The following is a 12,396-nucleotide window of genomic DNA, read 5'->3' as shown; positions in this document are numbered from 1 at the left end:
GTTTCAATCTAACTGAATTCATTTCGATTGGTGAATCTGAATGTAGTGTTTACATGAACGCTAAACAAGTGATCGGTTGATGTGCGTTTTAACATTGCTAAGAAAATTCCCGCTCCTCCGTGAGAGATAGCCTACGAGACCGGTGTCGCTCATCAGTAATCATGCCAGCGGCCTCGCGCCGTTCTCCCGCGCCCCTCAGCCTCGTCCTGCTCGCCACAGTAAACATAATGAATGGTGACTGTAGAACGCAAAAGCCGAATCCTGGACATTTTGGGCGATCTCGAAATCCCGGGCAAACTCGTCACGGAGACTCACTAGTAGCCGAGCCTTGTTGTTTTCAACTGCGCTCTCTTACCGGTAGGCATGGCCTCCTAGGGCAGCGAAGCAAGTGCATTCTGGGAGTTGTTGTCTTTCATCCACATAAGCCAAAAATACATTATCTGGTTTTTCTCAGTCTAGAAAGCTCCAAATTCAAAAATAATTTCACATTTCTTCTACATAAATGACCTATTTTAACCCCCTGAGGTCGGCTATCGCGCGGGCGTGATTTGCTCGTTTTTTTTCTTATCAGTTGAAACGAGAGTCCAAATAATCTGTTGACTTTGATTTTACAAACCAGTTTCATACATCAATCGATCCTGTTAAGTGTGTATTATTTTTGTGTATACTCACAATAAAAACAAAGTGTTGTGCTTTTTGCCAAATAAAGAAAAATAAACATGATGTGAGTTCTGCTTTCTCTCTGTCAGTGAAGTCAATTCTGAAACGCGTCCGAAAATGAACCATAACTCAGCGAATACTCAGTGAAACAGGCATACAGACACACAGGCATGAAGCTTGAATTCTCTTCTTTTAAATGAAGTATTTTTTTATAAAAAACAAATATTCTCAGTTTATGTAATCTGTATGAAAAGAGTGAGATGTCAGTCGTTCTCATCTCAGCTAATTATTTTTAATGTGACTCCGCGCTATTCAAACGCAAATGACTGAGGCGATCCGTGCAAACTGTGAACGCCCACATCAGCTTGAGAAAACACATCATGTTTATTCAGATCATTGTACTTGTTTACACCGTCTCGCGGCGCTGTGAGGAATAATAATAATGGAAAATGTACCTCAGAAGTGCTGGTATTTCGAGGAGCAACGGATCCTGAGAATACTGTACTAAGTTTTTTTCATTCTCAAGTGAATCGCGTTTCTGTGTGTGAATGAATGAACGGCAGAGATGCGCTGTTTACCACAACTCGCAAAAAGACGGTTTAAATTTGAATCGCATTTCTGTGTGTGAATGAATGATCCGCTTTTAGCAAACTGTATTGCTATACTGAGATGAGTAAAAATCGACTGAAATATCTTGAAATACAATGTATTTGTATAAGCAACGTATTAAACTGCAAATTAACATTTATATTTCTTATATAAACGAAAGACCTATGTTGCAGACATATGAAAGACAACATTTCGTTCACTAGTTTTGGATAGATTATACATTTTTACTGTAAAATATCTGCCACCTCAAATAAGCTTTTGTTTGCCAATTTTTGCTCATATGTTAAATATAGTATGTTTTGTCAAAAATAAAGTAATCAAATAATCAATCAAATCCTTAACTTTGAAATATGTATGATAAAATGTATACTTTAGTTTTTACAAAGAAAGATTACACTTGAATTGTTGTTGTAATTGTAACCTTTTTAATAAAAAAAAATATATTTACAAGGTAGATGTAAACAAACTATTAAAAGGTAAATATCCCTAAAAAGCCCTAAATAATTTTTATTGTGTTTTATTAGTGACAAATTTGGGGAGAGGATACATATTCCAAAACTGAAAATATGAGAATTAACTGCACAATTACTAGACATGTTTTCCTTGGATATTATACAATTTGCAAGCACAATTTGTGGGAAAAAAAATAAATAAATGAGATGCTTCCAATTTGGTAGAATATATATATTCTTTCTTGTGGCTCAGTCACACACCTGAATGAATGGCTCATTAAGTATGCGGGCCCCATTGTCTCCTCAGGTGCGAACCACTAAATATTCATGATGGTGTCCCCAAAAACACCTTAGACCCTAGAGGGTTAAATACACATTCATCTTTCCAGAGGTGAAGTATCCCTTTAATCTGAACTAAAATAAACCTTTGTTTATAACTACTACAATGTTACATTTCATTTTTTTTCCAAGGAGCTGTTTTGTTTTATATGCTCCTAAGAAGAGTCAATTATAGCTCCAGAATTGTTCAAAGTAAAAAAAAATATCATACTTTATGATGTTAGTTTTAATTAAAAATTTTTTTATAAAAAAGGCTTTTTAAGAAATGGTTTAATAATAGCCAGCTTAAAAGTTTTTGGTGATCCTAATGACAAAGATGAATTAATAATATTAAGAAGAGGATCTATGACTGTTGTGGTTTCAATCTTTTTGGGAAATCACTTCTCAGAGATCTTTGATGCCAGAAATATTAGACTTTATTTTACAACAAAGCTGAGCATCTCCTGCAGGAGATCACTCCAGCTCAGTGGCCAGCTTCTTACATATATCTTCCAAAGATGGTAATACATCCTATGGATATTTTGAGAATATTTTGTACCATGTGACATACTGAAATAGAATTATTTGTTGCATCAGCATTCCGACCTTTCTCTAAGCCCCCAAAAGTCCAACCAAAGTCACCCACACACACAAAGGAAATAATAGTGTACAAATATATAGCTAAATTACTTATTTTCTAAATAATAAAATCTTCTACATGACCTCTGGAAGCATCTCTTTCAATAGCTTAGCCGGTATAGGGTCTAACATACATGTCGATTTAGCCTAGATGATTTAAAGAGTTTAGAAAATTCTTTCGCACCGGAGGAACCTTTTCATCATTCCTAGAACTATTGGCGGAAGTACCCGGATTTTGGCGTGTTCGCACCGCAGGAACTAGGAACAATTTTAGTTCTAAGAACTCCTTTTGGAGGAACTAATTTAGCTACTACTTCAGAGTAGGGTCTAAACCAGCACTTTATTCAAGTCAAGTCAAGTCACCTTTATTTATATAGCGCTTTTTACAAAGCGATTGTATCAAAGCAGATTCACAGTGATAACATGAAAATAATACAACAAAGTTTGTTTCTAGAAGAAAATTGCGTCATCGTCCACCTTAAGTAAGGCAGATCAATAATATTGAATATTAAATGTCCCCAACTAAGCAAGCCAAAAGCCAAGGCAACAGTGGCAAGGAACCAAAACAAGGTGACAGAATGGAGAGAAAAACCTTGGGAGAAACCAGGCTCAATCAGGGGCCAGTTCTCTTGTGGTTTAACAATAGACTGCGGAGCTAAACCATTTAGTGCTTTGTAAGTAATCAGCTATATTTTAAAATGTATACGATGTTTAATAGGGAGCCAATGCAGTGTCATACTTCCTGGTTCTGGTAAGAACTCGAGCTGCTGCGTTTTGAACTAGCTGTAGTTTGTTTATTAAGCATGCAGGGCAACCACCCAGTAGAGCATTACAATAATCTAGCCTTGAGGTCATGAACGCATGAACTAATTGTTCCGCATTTGTCAATGAGAGCATATAGCGTAATTTAGATATATTTTTAAGATGGAAAAATGCGGTTTTACAGATACTAGACACCTGACTTTCAAATGAAAGATTGGTATCAAAGAGCACACCCAGGTTCCTAACCGATGACGAAGACTTAACAGAGCAGCCATCAAGTGTTAGACAGTATTCTAGGTTATTACGTGTGGAAGTTTTTTGTCCAATAATTTGAATCTCTGTTTTTTCAGAATATAGTAGTAGGAAATTACTAGTCATCCAGTTTTTTATATCAGCTATGCATTCCGTTAATTTTGTGAATTGGTAGGTTTCATTAGGTTTTGAAGAAATATAGAGCTGAGTATCATCAGCATAAGAGTGAAAGCTAATTCCATGTTACCTGATGATATCTCCTAATGGTAGCATGTACAGAGTGAACAGTAGCGGTCCTAGTACTGAGCCTTGTGGTACTCCATACTGAACTTTTGATCAATAAGACATCTCTTCATTTACTGCTACAAACTGATAACGGTCAGATAAGTATGATTTAAACCATGCTAGTGCAATTCCACTAATGCCAACATAATGTCCGAGTCTATTTAAAAGAATGTTGTAGTCAATAGTGTCAAATGCAGAACTAAGATCGAGTAACACCAATAGAGAGATACAACCACGATCGGATGATAAGAGCAAATCATTTGTGACTCTAATGAGAGCTGTCTCGGTACTATGGTACGGTCTAAATCCGGACTGAAAATCCTCGCAGATATAATTTCTTTCTAGAAAGGAACACTTTGTGAGGATACTGCTTTTTCTAATATCTTTGACAGAAAAGGCAGATTCGAGATCGGCCTGTAATTGACTAATTTTGTATGATCAAGTTGCGTTTTTTTAACAAATGGTTTAATCATAGCCAGCTTAAAGGTTTTTGGTACGTATCCTAGAGACTAAGACGAATTAATGATATTAACCCTCTGAGGCCGAGAAACGCGCCGACGCTTTTTGCTGGTTTTTTTTCACATAGCAGCAACATAAACTTAAATTACTCCGTCATTTATGGTTATACAGAAAAAAGAAATATAAAAAAATAATCTGTTATATTTCTACTTTTGTATGTGTCCACTTACAATCAATCAAAACATTGTGCTTTTGTAAAATAAAGAAAATAAACAGGGTGTGCGTTCTGCCTCTCCGTCGCGGTGAACTTTTTTTTCTTGAGCACGTCTATAAACTGAAACAAAACTCAGCGAATACTTGTCACACATTTATGAGCCATATACCTTTATACACATTTAAGTGTGTACTTTTAAATGATCGGATTCAAACTGAAAACAAATATTCTCTGTTTAAGTAATTTGTATAAAACCGACAGGATGTCCAGTATCTCAAACGCTTGCTAATTACTTTTTAATTCGACACGCCCACTCGCGCAAAAGTGATTCACATGCAAATCTCCACATGGAACGCGAACGCCCTCGTTACCTCAAACACAAAACACCAAAACACTTCACAAGTCTCTGCTTTTCGTCGAGTTTGGAAGACACGTCTGAGCTTACATTGGATTTACCCCCAGAAGAAGAAGAACGCGATTAGAAGACAAGAAAGATGTAAGGTAAGAAATTCTTACTTATTAGTTTATGGTATTGTTGCATAAACTTCACATTGCAGTTGAACTGTTGCTAGATATATGGTGAATATTATACTATTTAGACCCGTGTTTACTGTTAAATACTGTTTGTGGATATCTGCTCAAACATAGATATGTATAACCATAATGTTTAATATTTTGGAGCGCGATGGCGTTTGAATGCATCATATTTTGGAGCGCGCTGTGCGTTTGAATGTATCATATTTTGGAGCGCGATCGCGTTTGAAAGGAAAAATGCACCAAACATTAGGCTTTATGTTTTTACTATTATCTCATTTCATATCATCATAACGAATGGAAACATTTGAAGTAACATATGATAATCAATATATTTTTCTCTAGCGTGGTTGTTCTTGAAATCTTTTGGAAGATTTAATTTATTGTTATTATTATTTTATGCAGCACTGCGTAGCCTATGCCTACAAGGCACAACAAACCTGGTGTTCATTATATATTGTTGGAAACGTGTGTGTGTGTGTGTGTATTCTGTGAATTTTAAAAAGAAATTTTAACCAGAAAAATCTAAAATCTATTCCCAAAATCGTGCAGCCCTATAGTTTCTCTTGATATCAGTATGTTCACAGTTTTTTCTTTTTTTTCTTTTTCTTTCAGGGACCAGATGCAACTGAGTCCTGCTGACTTCAACATTCACATGAGTCTCTGTATATGAACATGGTAAAGTGAAAATCAATCACCTTGGAAATAAAAGGTATGTACAATGTTTTTAGGAATGGCACAAAGGTCTCTGTCTTTGGATCATTGTTTTCAATGTGCTCTTTTGTCATTTGTTGTGTATTTTTGGATTATGTTGTGTTGTAAATAAATCCAAACAATCTAAAAGCCATTCTTTTTTAAATCTCCTAATTCTTTGTGCAAGGTTGCTCTGAATGACAGGGCCTGATCGCTCCTAATAGGGCAGTTAGGGGAGTGTCTTTGTCTTTCTCAGGTGTTGACGGCTTACATATTAATGAGATGATCACGCCTTTTCGCATAAGGCTTTTTCACACAAAACACGTCTTAGAAATTTAAAATCAATATATTGTCTTATCTGAATGAGCAGTCAGGGTGATTTTCACATAGTTTTGGAGCAAATATTCTAGGCTACGTCATACAAATTTCAAAAGCCTTGTGAAGAAATAATCAGTATGGGTTTCATGGCCTTATTTCAGTGAGAAATTTTTTTTGTATTTTCACAAACCACGCATAAATGTCATTATCTCAAAACTACAAACTTTTACATACATGCTGCTGATATATTATTGTAGCAGAGTTTGTGCTGAATACAGTGTAATTAGACTTTAGCCATGACAATGTCACAAGTAACAGAAAAAAACACAAATGTCAGAGCATGTCAGAACACCTCCAGGGCCAGAAAACAGCTCAGACCTCAGAGGGTTAAGAAGAGGATCTATGACATCTGGAAGCATCTCTTTCAGTAGCTTAGTCGGTATAGGGTCTAACATACATGTTGTCGATTTAGATGAATTAATGAGTCTGCAAAATTTTTCCTCTCTTATCCGATTGTTAAGTCTGACGTCACGCGTGACGTTTAGCCTTTTCCGGGTCCAAGCACTCCTCTCGTCCAGAAATAACAATGGTGGAACCTGTAAATTTATTTACGATCACGTCCTTCTTAGTGAGGCACCCTTGGCGGTCAAAAAGGGTTTAAATTCCTTTAACACCAACAGAGTGGTTAGTGTAGCTCATCACTCAGGTGGCATAATTAAGGGTAGAGTCCAGGCATCAATGAAAAAGAAGATTTACGAGGTTGAAGTGAGTTAGCTCGGGACACGGGACACAGCACTGCGGCATTGTAAAAACACTCAATAATAACCAAAACACTAGCAAAAGCGGTAGGTAGGTAGAGAGGACCTGGACTTTGGACCCGGAAAGAGTATTATCAGAGAGTGGTTACGTCACGACTTAACAACCGAATAGCAATGAATGAATCAAATTTTTTCTTCAGAGAGACTACAATGCTCTCCCTGATGCGATACTGTAGTAGACGGTTGCATAGTTATACTTTTGTCCCTGATATTATCAATCTTATAAGTGAAGAAGTTCATAAAGTCATTACTGCTGTGTTACTTGGAAACTTCTGGGTTTGAAGCTTTCTTTTTCGTTAGTTTAGCCACTGTTTCAAATAAATACCTAGGATTATGTTTATTTTCTTCTAATAGGGTTGAAAAATAAGCAGATCTAGCAGCTTGTAAAGCCTCTCTGTATGCAATCGAGCTCTCCTTCCATGAAACGCGAAATATCTCTAGTTTTGTTTTCTTCCAGTTGCACTCCATTTTTCTGGTTGCTCTCTTAAGGGCCTGAGTGTGCTCGTTGTACCACGGCGTTGGACTATTTTCTTTAATCTTCTTTAAGCGCAACGGAGCAACTGTGTCTAAAGTGCTGGAAAAGAAAGAGTTAAAAGTTTCTGTTGGAAAATCAAGTTTTTCTAAGCTATCTGGGATGCTGAGATGATGAAACTGATCAGGAATATTATGGATAAAGCAAGTTTTAGTGGCATAAGTGATAGGTCTAACATATTTGTAACACGGAGTCGGCTTTGCAGCCTTCGCTAAATGTAATTTACTTGAGACTAGATAATGATTTGAGATGTCATCGCTCTGCTGCAGTATTTCAACGGTATCAACATCTATTCCATGTGATAATATTAGATCTACAGTATGATTACGACAATTAGTAGGTCCTGACACGTGTTGTCTAACTCCAATTGAGTTCAGGCAGCATTAAAGTTCAGAAGTCTATATAACTATCCGTATAGGACCTATAGGAACTATCCGTAACTTTAGTATACGCTGATTGGCCGAACGCAAGCGAAACACCAGCACCAGCCATTTTTAAAAAGGCTATGTAAACACACAGATTATAGTCTATATATTTACTCCAGAAACTAACTTTACGAACATGTAAAACAGTGATAGAGGGGCCTCTTAACCTTTATGCTGAGGAGAAAATCCAACGCAACTTTGAGGGGACCAAGTGAAACATGATTATGTATTTCTGCTCAGCTAGCAAAACTGGACATCAACCACACAACATACGCTAATACCTTTTCATATACTGTCTACTTTCTATGTAGTATAGATAGTATAGTCTACTATCTATACTGTCTACGCTATCCAAGATGGTGGCGCAGGTGTTTTCACGTTTGTCTGCGTAGTTTACCTGTGTCTGTATCTGTGTTTTATAATCTTAACGGGTTACCTGATTCAGAATAAATTTCATCCTGGGTCTCAGAACTGTGCTAACAACTTGGTGATGGTAAACAATAACATAGCCTACTCTATAACAACAAATCGAGCTGGTCTGACTCCATCAACAACCTGCTGCTCGCTTATGTGCTGAGGACACTCTGGGATCTGCTGATAGATTATTTGCTTTTTCCCAGATTATTCTCCCAAATTCTGTAACTATGCTGTTTCCTGATACCGGTGGCTTTATATCAATCCACATGGCTTCGTCAGTCTTTTCTGACTGTTCTACTGAGACCCTGCACAAGTATGTTCTCAGTTGGGCAGAAATACAGCAGTTCCAGTCCATCTCCTGCAGGCGCGACCATGGAGTCGGCAACGCCCGCCCGACAAGATCAGCAGGCTTATGTATTATTCTACTCCTGTTCCTATCAGGTAACATCCATCCCAACCCAGGCCCAGAACTGATTGAGCTTTTGAGCCCTGATGATTTGAAAGATAGCAGTGACTTGCATTTCATTCATGTCAATGTGCGCAGCCTGATTAATAAAATCGATGCTATTCGTCTGTGGGCTAAACTGACAGAAAGTGACATAATCGTCTTGTCAGAGACATGACTCAAACCTTCAATCACGAACAATATGACTCACATCGAAGGGTATAATCTCTTTAGGACGGATCGTGCGGGTAAAGGAGGGGGAGTAGCCATATATGCTAAGGCATCGTTGGAATGTTGTTCCATTGAAACAATAACAAAGCCCAAATTCTTCGAATTATGTGCCATCAAATTAAATCTTCCCAATGGTGCTTTTCTGACTGTGGTAGGATGCTACCGCCCACATTCGGCTGCAGCTGGAGCATCTGCCCTACTGTCTGACTTTCGCATAAACTGTCCAACGAGTATATTGTCCTAGGAGACCTGAACTGGGACTGGCTATCGACTTCATCAGCGTTAAGAGACCTATGTGATGTGTTACATTTGACGCAACTAGTACAGTCACCTACACGTCTAAATCCAAAACGAATGGACAAGTCTACATTAATTGACGTCATTCTGACTAATGCTCCACATAAGTACTCAGCTGCTGGAGTTTTCTGTAATGATGTCAGTGATCACTGTATGGCTGTCTGTGTTAGAAATTGCAAATTGACTAAAACCAAGCCACGGTTTATTTTTAAACGAAATTACAAATGTTTTAATGAACAAGCTTTCATTCATGAAATATATCAGAGTGATTTAAGAACTTAGTTTGTGATATGGATGATGTTGAGCTGGCCTGGAATTATTTTAAAAAGACCTCCATAGTTGACAAACATACCCCCATTAGAAGATACAGAGTGAGGGGCAGAGATAATCTTTGGTTTAAAGGGATAGTTCAGGCCATCCTTAAAAATATTCTTGTTTGCCGTAACCCGACCGACCCTGTCAATTTAGTACCGACCCAATTATTTATTTCTTTTTCCCTTTTAGTCCGACCGACTTGCCGGTTGTAAACTTGCGTTTAGACAGACCGATTTTTTTTTTAACTCTTAATACAAATGCAATAAAATAATATTAGTTATTAAGTATTGTGAATATAAATAGACCTACATACAAACATAAGCTACGTTCTTTCTTTTAAATAAAAACCCGTGGCGTGTCATCTATGATTATGTTTACACCATTGGTTTCGCTTCGTTTCATTCACTGTCAATGGTTCGCGCTTGGTAATGATGGCTGCGGCTTTACTCTAAAGATTATTTCATTTTTATATGTTGTTGAATATGGTTTATTAAAAAATAAACATGCGAGAGCGTGTTATAGGCTATATGTCATGTTTTAGTCAGACATGACGACGCTACTGCAACACACTCGCCGCAGATGAGAAGCTGCATCAACGTGCAAACTATCGCAAATCAAAGTGAAAGTAAGTCGCAGACGCTTAACACACAATCATCATCATTAAATGTAAAGAAACGAAATGATCTTACCAGGGCTGTTTCCGCTTTCTCTTATTGCGGGTTTTGATTCAGAAATTTTAGCTAATGATCAATAAAATAATGTATATCGTTGCTTTCGGTGACATGCACTCCATTAAATCTGCATATAGCGGGAATTGAAGATCGGATTTATATCAGCAAAAAAAATAAATGTATGTAACCAGGTGTAAATGGAATCGTTTTGATAAATCAGATTGGAATCCGATCTGAGAAAACGCATGAAGTGGCCTGGTGTAAACAGCCCCTAGACATAGGTGAAAAATTTATCCCGACCCGACCCCGATTTTTATTTATTTTTTTATAAAAAATATATACTTTTTTATATTATTTTTTTATATATATAAAAAAATATATAGACCTACCTACCGTCCCTTTTTTTCTTTTTTTTTTTTGCTGTTACTGCAAACCAAAATATTTTTAAGGATGGCCTCACTTTGAAATAAATTTTTGGTATGTTTTAGCTTACCTCAAGGGCATCCAAGATGTAGGTGTCTTTTTTTCCGCAGTAGTTTCAATTTTGATATTTTTAGGTCAAACCGTTCTTGTCTGTCAGTCATATAATGCAGGTCTATGGGCACCACCTCAAAGAGCATGCACAGAGTCCAAATTAAAACAATTCTCCGTCGTCCAAATTAAACAATCCCCCATCGTAAGTACACATTGATGGCCTAAGACACGAAACGAGCGGTTTGTGTGAGAAAACGAACAGTATTTATATTGTTTTTACCTCTTATACACAGCCATGTCCAAGTGATCTGATCTGACGTGTACGCAGACTGGTGCATAGATATATACACTAGATGTCACCTTGTCTACGGCAGTTCATCGTTTTTACCTCTTGAACACAGCTGCGTCCAAATGATCTGAGAGCGCGGGCGGGTATAGATATATACTCTAGATGTCGCATTGGCTACTGCGAAACCGTAGCCAATGCGACATCTAGTGTATATATCTATACCCGCCCGCGCTCTCAGATCACTTGGACGTGGCTGTGTTCAAGAGGTAAAAACGATATAAATACTGTTCGTTTTCTCACACAAACCGCTCGTTTCATGTCTTGGGCCATCAATGTGTACTTACGATGGGGAATTGTTTTATTTGGACGATGGGGAATTGTTTTAATTTGGACTCTGTGCATGCTCTTTGAGACAGTGACCATCGACCTGCATTATATGACTGACAGACAAGAACGGTTTGACCTAAAAATATCAAAATTGAAACTACTGCGGAAAAAAAGACCCCTACATCTTGGATGCCCTTGAGGTAAGCTAAAACATACCAAAATTTTATTTCAAAGTGAACTATCCCTTTAAGGCGACATCTAGTGTATATATCTATGCACCAGTCTGCGTACACGTCAGATCAGATCACTTGGACATGGCTGTGTATAAGAGGTAAAAACAATATAAATACTGTTCGTTTTCTCACACAAACCGCTCGTTTCGTGTCTTAGGCCATCAATGTTTACTTACGATGGGGAATTGTTTAATTTGGACGACGGGGAATTGTTTTAATTTGAACTCTGTGCATGCTCTTTGAAGTGGTGACCATAGACCTGCATTATATGACTGACAGACAAGAACGGTTTGACCTAAAAATATCAAAATTTAAACTACTGCGGAAAAAAAGACACCTACATCTTGGATGCCCTTGAGGTAAGCTAAAACATACCAAAAATTAATTTCAAAGTGAACTATCCCTTTAATGACTCTTGCAACAGCTATTAGACAACGGAATTGAAGCATGGATCAAAGCAAAAAGAAAAAATAATGATAAATGTTGGTTAAATTATAGGGTATTAAGAAACAAATGCACAAGACTAATAAAAAGTACAAAAAGTGAACATTATCTGAATTTAATAAATGAAAACCTTAATGACCCCAAAACATTTTGGAAAGCAATTAAATCTTCTTCGGGTGATGTGCCACCTCCCACTATCCTAGAAGTTATAATAGCAAGCCAAGGTGAAGTAAGGGGTAAACAAAATGTAGTAGATACTTTCAACAAGCACTTTATTAATGCA

At 37.3% G+C, this 12,396-nt stretch overlaps 1 protein-coding gene across 1 annotated transcript in view; it reads right to left on the bottom strand.

Moving 5' to 3' along the window:
• The window catches only part of p3h4 (prolyl 3-hydroxylase family member 4 (inactive)), a 118,713-nt gene that overhangs the window by 104,989 nt on the left and 1,328 nt on the right, over window positions 1-12,396 (bottom strand). The window lies entirely within an intron of this gene.

This window comes from Leuciscus leuciscus (genome assembly GCF_965113295.1).
Source record: "Leuciscus leuciscus genome assembly, chromosome: 12".
Classification (NCBI taxonomy): Eukaryota; Metazoa; Chordata; class Actinopteri; order Cypriniformes; family Leuciscidae; genus Leuciscus; species Leuciscus leuciscus.
This window is presented reverse-complemented; position numbering and strand designations above follow the sequence as displayed.